The sequence below is a fragment of the Ochotona curzoniae genome, unplaced genomic scaffold, assembly GCF_017591425.1.
Source record: "Ochotona curzoniae isolate NIBS_2020 unplaced genomic scaffold, NIBS_Ocur_1.0 contig_2210, whole genome shotgun sequence".
NCBI classification, from domain to species: domain Eukaryota; kingdom Metazoa; phylum Chordata; class Mammalia; order Lagomorpha; family Ochotonidae; genus Ochotona; species Ochotona curzoniae.
The window spans coordinates 56225957-56232461 of NW_024465369.1; positions in this window are offsets into that span (position 1 = coordinate 56225957).

Sequence of the window (6505 nt, forward strand, 5' to 3'; positions counted from 1 at the left end):
AGAGAGAGACTTAAGTGATCTCCCCTTTGGGCCCAGGAAACTGGGGACTCTGCCCTGGCTCTGCTCCAGCTTTTCTTGGGCTGTGTCCTTCCCCCTGTGGAGACAATAGCCAAAGAGCCAGGCAGAGTGTATGAAACCAAGAGGGTATGTCCAAACAGAGGCTATCCCTTGAGGATACTTTGTACCCAAGATAGGATCTATTCTGCCTACACCAGCCTTTTTCCAAAGTTCAGGCTCTGAGGGCAAACTATATGGTGAAAATGCAGCCCAACGGGTGGTTGTTTGTAGGGGGACCTGAATAGAGAATGAACTTGCAGCCTGACCTATCCACAAAGATATGCATAGTCATTGTTTGAGGGCTGCTGATATCAGGGCTGGAGATGGCACAGGACACAGGGAGCCAAATGCCCGGCTCAACTGGTCTGCCAAATGGGATGACAATGTGGAACTCCCACATGCCCACCTCTTCAGCAAACAATTAGTAACAAACAGCTTTCTCCTATAGCACAAGCTCCAAATTTGAACACAAATTCTGCTTGTTATTACCTGGATGACATTAAGCTGTGTTTACTTAATTATTTAGCCTATCTGAACCTCAGTTTTCACAACACAAGATGAGCATAATGCCTCTACCAGAGAATATGGAGTACCTAATAATGTTCCTAGGATTTAATGATAGCTACCACTCACTACATGCCTACTTTCAAATGGTATCTCCTTTACTTAAAATAGCCCCAGCAGGGAAGATGTGCATGTGAAATTCTCCCAAGGAGCCTGGCCCCTGAGCTATCTGCCACGTCCCCGATTTAGGCACAGAGGTCATACTTAGCGTTCTTGTGTGCAGATTCTTTGAATTAGCACGTTTTCTTCCTGTTTTTTTCATTCTCAAACAGGAACACCAGAGGGCCTGAGTACTGACTTTGTGTTGGGCAAGGACTCCTCTGCTGTGGACCTGCAGAGTGGAAGTAGGTCATGCCAAGCGCAGAGCAGCAACAGCACAGCATGCAGAAATGCCACATCTGTGCTGAAGCTGGGCCTCCAGCTGTGTTCGCAGCTCCCTCTGTGTCTCGAGCCTTGCTGAGCCAGCTGGTGGCTTGCAGGCTTGCAGGCTCTGAGGACTTCTGTCCCCTGACCTTGACTGCCTCTCTCTGCCAGGCTCAACATGTGCTTTGAATGCTACAGAAAGGAAGGTAACAGTACACTAACAGACCATGTGAACTAGAAATGAAACTGAAAAGGGTGTGGACTCAGGCAAACAAATCACTAAATTTTGATCTATGAGAAGATCATAGCACCGTGGCTTAGTCCTAAAGCTGTCACCCACACCACCAGCATCCAGTGTGGGCACTGTTTTGAATCTTGGCTGCCACACTTCTGGTCTGGCTAATGGTCTTGGAAAACCAACAGAAGATAGTTTAATTGTCTGTGTCCTTGTAACCCCGTGGGTGGCCTGAATGAAATCCTCGCTATAGCCCTGGCTGTTGCTATCAGCTAGCGATTAAACTAGTGAATAGATCTCTTTCCCTCTTGGGCTCCCTCTCTTTCTGCTCTCTCTAAAACTGTGACTTTAAAATAAATAAAAAATTTTAAAAAATATATTTAAAGATTTATTTATTTTTATTGGAAAGTCAGATTTACAGAGAGAAGGAGAGAAACAGAGAAAGATCTTCCATCTGCTGGTTCTCCCCAAGTGGCCACAACAGAGCTGAGCTGATCTGAAGCCAGGAACCAGGAGTTTCTTCTGGGGTTACCACACAGGTGCAGGGTCCAAAGGCTTTGGACCATCCTCTGCTTTTTTTCCAAGCCACAGAGAGCTGGATGGGAAATGGAGCAGCCAGGATACAAAACAGTGCACATACGGGATTCTGATGCATGCAAGGCAACAACATCAGCCACCAGGCTACTGGGCTGTCCTCCGCAAAATATATAAAAGATTAGTACAGTGAATATTCATATACTTGACACTAGATTTATAGTAATTTCTACTATAATTTCTCTGACACATCTGTTTATCTATCCATCAATTCAAACCTCTGCTTTTTTTCCAGTACCTTACCTTACCAGTGAGATGGATTGGAAGCAGAGCAGCTGAAACTTGAACTGGCTCTCTGGCATGTCAGCATCACAGGCAATGGCTTAATCCGAAGCAGTCTCATTTTTTATGTATTTTAAAAATGTCCTCTAAATTTTGTGCATGCATTTTAAGAATATTTTAAATGTTATATAAATCGGTTATTTGTTTCCTATAACTGGCAAATTACATTCATGGATATTTCCAGATCCTGGTTGCTGTGTATCAGGTTGTCATAAACATTTATGTGTACAAGGAGCTGTACGCTGTCACTTATCATGAGTGAGTAACCACGAGTGTTTTTGTGGGATCACATGGAAAGGAGCAAGTGTCTTCTAAAAGTTCATGGAGGGACATGTGTTTAGCTGCTTCTCCATATCAGACTACCTGAGTTCACATCTTGATTTCGGCTCCCAATTCCTGCTTCTTGCTAATGCAGACCCTGGGAAGCAGCAGCGGTAAGTTTAACCGGAGCTAGTGGCAGGAATCTGGGTTGAGATCCTGATTCCTGGCTTCCACCTGTATCAGCACCCCGCCCCCCTGCCATGACCTGCCTTTGGGGGCGGAGCTCTGTCTGTTGACCTATCCTCCTCTGTCACTCCCTTTCTGTCTGCCTCTCAAAACAAAGTGGATATGTATTATTGAAAAGTGATGCATGGTTTTCAAAATTCATTTACACTAAAATAAACGAATTTAAAATTCCATTTACATAAGCTTGCACAGTCGTATCTTTGCCCAAGGTGTTCTCCCATGTTTCATTTCTGGCAACCATGTGTTAGGGCTGCAGGTATTCCGTATTCTCACTGACACGGCATCTTGTCAGTTTCTTGATTTTAGCCAGTTGGCATCTCCCTGATAACTAGTGATACTGAGAACGTTTTCTTGTACTCATGGGTGTTTTATGATGTTTCTGTTCAACTTTTAGCCAATTTTGAAAACGAGTCATTTGCTGTGTTCAGTTGTAAGCTATTCGTACATGTTCTACTTGCTTAATGTGATATGCCAGGTGATAACCCCACGTATTCTAGTTTTGTGGCTATTGTGACGCGGGCATTGAAATATCCGCCCCCCCTTTTTTCATTTTGTTAATGGTGTTCTTTTAAAAAGATTTGTCCATTTTTATTGGAAATTCAGATATAGAGAGGTAAGGAGAGACAGAGAGAAAGATCTTCTGTCCAATGACTCATTCCCCAAGTGGCTGCAACAGCCGATATTGAGCCAATCTGAAGCCAGGAACCAGAAGCTTCCTCCAGGTCTCCCATACGGGTGCAGGGTTCCAAGGCTTTGGGCCATCCTCCACTGCTTTCCCAGGCCACAATCAGGGAGCTAGATGCAAGTGGAACACAAATAGGCACCCATATGGGATCTCAGTGCACACAAGGTGAGGACGTTAGCCCCTAGGCTACCACACTAGGTCCTAACTGTGTTCTTTTAAAGAATAGATTTTAGGGCCTGGCATGATAGCCTAATGGCTAAAGTCCTTGCCTTGGAGGCACCGGGATCCCATATGGGCACAGGTCCTAATCCCAGCAGCCCCACTTCCCACTCAGCTCTCTGTGGCCTGGGAAAGCAGTCGAGGACAGCCCAAAACCTTGGGACCCTGCACTTGCACAGGAGACCCAGCAGAGGATCCTGGAGTCTGGCTTTGGGTTGGCTCTGCTCTGGCCTTTGCGGCCACTTGGGGATTGAATCAGCAGACAGAAGATCTTCCTCTCTTTCCTCCTCTCTATACATTTAACTTTCCAGGATAAATAAAGTGAATCTTAAAAAAAGAAGAAATATTTGCCCAGCATAATGTTGAAGATTTCTCTGTGTTTTTTTCCAAGAATTTTATAGTAATGCCATACTGAAACACCAATGAACCACATTAACACGTGACACAGTGAGTCCCGTGAACAGAATATGGAGCACAGAATGAAAGACACCAAAGACCACATTTCAGGGCCTGGCACAATAACTCAATTGTCTCAATCCTTCCCCTTCAAGCGCTGGAATCCCATATGGGTGCCAATTGGTGTCCCAGCTCTTGCACTTCCTATCCAGCTCCCTAGTAATAGTTTGGGATGGCAATGGAGAATACCCCAAAGGCTTGGGGCCCTGCAGCAGTGTGGGAGACCTGGGGGAGGCTCCTGGCTCCTGACTTTAGATCAGCTCAGCTCTGGCCATGACAATCTCTTGGGGAGACCACTGGATGGAAGTGCTTTCTCTCTGTCTCTTCTGTGCATAAATCTTTGAAGAAAAGTAATTACAGAAAGAATACAGTTCAAGATAAAGTTCAGAAACAGTCAAGACTAAGCCATACTGTTTAGAGATGCCTCCATAAGTGATAAAACATATATGGAAATTCAAAGAGCTTAGTGTCTCCAAAGTAAAGATTACCTCTAGGGGGAGGAATTGGGTTACTACCAGATAAGGACACACAGGTGCCCATTGAGACCTTTCAGTTTCATGTTTTGAGGGCTGATTACGTGAATGATTGATTTATAACTCTTTATTAAAGTCTATATTTGTGTTTTATGTACTTTTCTGAATGCCTCTTATATTCCATGATCTTAAAAATCAATTTCACTAGAATTCTTCACTTTGATATTAAGAAAAGTCAACAAAGAGATTGGAGCTAGAGGAAATATCCTGATAATAAAACAAAAAGACAAAGTCATGAAAAATATGCCAACAACGATTCAAAACAAGTTTAGAATGCATGGCGCAATGGTTCAGAGGCTAAAATTTTCACCTTACTTGCACCAGGATCCCAAATGGGTGCTGGTTCATGTCCTGGCTGCTCCACTTCCCATCCAGTTACCTGCTTATGGCCTGGGAAAACGGTAGGGGCTGCCTAATGCTTTGGGACCCTGCACCCGCCTGGGAGACCTAGGAAAAACCACTGACTCCTGGCACTGGCTTGGATAACTGGCAAGAGTTGAAGACTGAGTCAACAAGGTGATCATTAACTCTAGGAGAAGCTACAAGTTGTGCACGGAGGGAAAGGTGATTGTAGTTTGTTATATAACTTGACTATGACTGTTCCATGATTATGAAAGTGTAAGTACAAGAGGTTAATCTAATAAAGATTGGAATGTAACTTTTAAACATTCATAGGCAAAGGAAGAGAAAAATAGAGAAAGATTACAACCCCAAAAACCTGTAGCAGCTAGCACTGTGCTAGGCTGCAGCCAGGAGGCAGGAACTCTGTCCTGTCTCCCACATGAGTGTCGAGAATCCAAGTACCTGAGCCATCACTTCTGCTGTCTCCCATAATGTACTTTTTCAGTAAGTTGGAATGAGGGGCAGAGTATGTACTCACATCCTAGCACTGTGATCATGGCTTTTGGACAGCTTTATTGCTTGGCCAATTCTCTGTCTTCATTTATGACTTTTTTTCTTTTCCTTTTTTGTTTTTAAAGTATTTTTTTGAAAAGCAGGATTGCAGAAAGAGGAATAGAACCAGAGATCTTCTGTTTACTTGTTCGCTCCCCAAGTACCACAACAGCCAGGTCTGGGCTTAGCTGAAACCAGATTCCAGGAACTCCATTTGAGTCTCCCAAACTTGGGGCATCATCTGTAGTCTTCCCAGCTATACTTACAGAAAGTTGTATCAGAAGTGGAACAGTAGGGACTCAAATTGGTACTCATTTGTGATGCTAGCATTGCAGGTCATGGCTTTTCCCATTAGACCAAATTGCCAGCTCCCCATTCATGAATGTTTTATAGTTCTCTTTTCTTTAAGATTTATTTATTTATTTATATTACAAAGTCAGATATACAGAGAGAGGGAAAGACAGAGAGGAAGATCTTCCAACTGCTAGTGCTGCGCTGATCCGAAGCCAGGAGCCAGGAACTTCTTCCGGGTCTCCCCCATAGGTGCAGGGTTCCAAGGCACTGGGCCATCCTCAACTGATTTCCCAGGCCACAAGCAGGGAGCTGGATGGGAAGTGGAGCTGCCAGGATTAGAACCGGCACCCATATGGGATCCAGGTGCATTCAAGGTGAAGACTTTAGCCACTAGGCTATCATGCCAGACCCAAAAGTTCTTTCTTTTTCTCTTCCTAATAACCCCACTCTAAAGTCAGGGGTAGGTCACAATCAGCATCTAGGGTCCTGTACCATGGTATAGTGAGTTGGGGCTCCACTTGCAGTGCCAAGTTAGAGTCCTGGCTGCTTCATTTCTGATCCAGTTCCCTATTTATGTCCCTGCAAAAGCAATGAAAGATGGCCCAAGTCCTTGGAAGATGGAAGACCCAGAGGAGGCTCCAGGTTCCTGGCTTCTGACCAGTCCAGCTCTGGCCATTGTGACCATTTAGGGAGTGATCAGAGGATGGAGGATTTTTTTTTCTCTCTCTCTCTCTGTCTCTCCTCTCTCTGGAAACCTACTTTTTAAATTAAAAAAAAAAAAGTGTTAAGAAATCAGTATCTAAATAGAATGGCTGCCTGATG